The sequence below is a fragment of the Alligator sinensis genome, unplaced genomic scaffold (genome assembly GCF_000455745.1).
Source record: "Alligator sinensis unplaced genomic scaffold, ASM45574v1 scaffold29_2, whole genome shotgun sequence".
Taxonomy (NCBI): Eukaryota; Metazoa; Chordata; order Crocodylia; family Alligatoridae; genus Alligator; species Alligator sinensis.
In genome coordinates, this window is record NW_005842194.1 from 1,816,943 (window position 1) to 1,817,456 (window position 514).

At 60.7% G+C, this 514-nt stretch overlaps 1 long non-coding RNA gene across 1 annotated transcript in view; it reads right to left on the reverse strand.

Moving 5' to 3' along the window:
• The window catches only part of LOC112550749, a 23,684-nt gene extending 23,413 nt beyond the window's left edge, over positions 1-271 (reverse strand). The window contains exon 1 of the long non-coding RNA XR_003094722.1: positions 196-271. This is a non-coding gene — a long non-coding RNA (uncharacterized LOC112550749). The remainder of the gene's footprint in view (positions 1-195) is intronic.
• Between the last annotated feature and the right edge of the window lie 243 nt (positions 272-514).

Sequence of the window (514 nt, forward strand, 5' to 3'; positions counted from 1 at the left end):
CACGCATGCACGCGCCCCCCCAATGCTTCCCCCCCCCGTTTCAAACGATTTGGTTCCCCCTGGACCCAACCCTCAGGATGAAGGCTTGGGGTGGATGAGCTGCAAACGGCTAATTCCCGCCCCCTTGGCTTTGTATCCCCCCTTTTTTTTCCCTTTTCCCTGCTGTTGCCATGGGTTGCGGTTGCTACGAGTTACCGGATCAAGGCCGCCTGGCTTCTGTACCTGGCAAACAGCCCCCGGCAGCGCCTGGGCGCATGGAGGCGCCGGGAACACACACACGCGCGCGCGCGCACACACACACACACACACACACACACGCGTACGCACGCACACACAGACACACACTCACAGGCGGGGAGGGAGGGAGGGAGCGAGCTGCGGAGAGAGCCCCCTGCGCACACAGTCAGTCTCTGCTTGCAGCTGCAGGAAAAACTACAGCAAGTGGGGTGGGGGGGAAGAGAGGATGAAGGCCCTGAGGTAAGAAACTAGCAAAACTCAACTGCAAGTGGTGTCA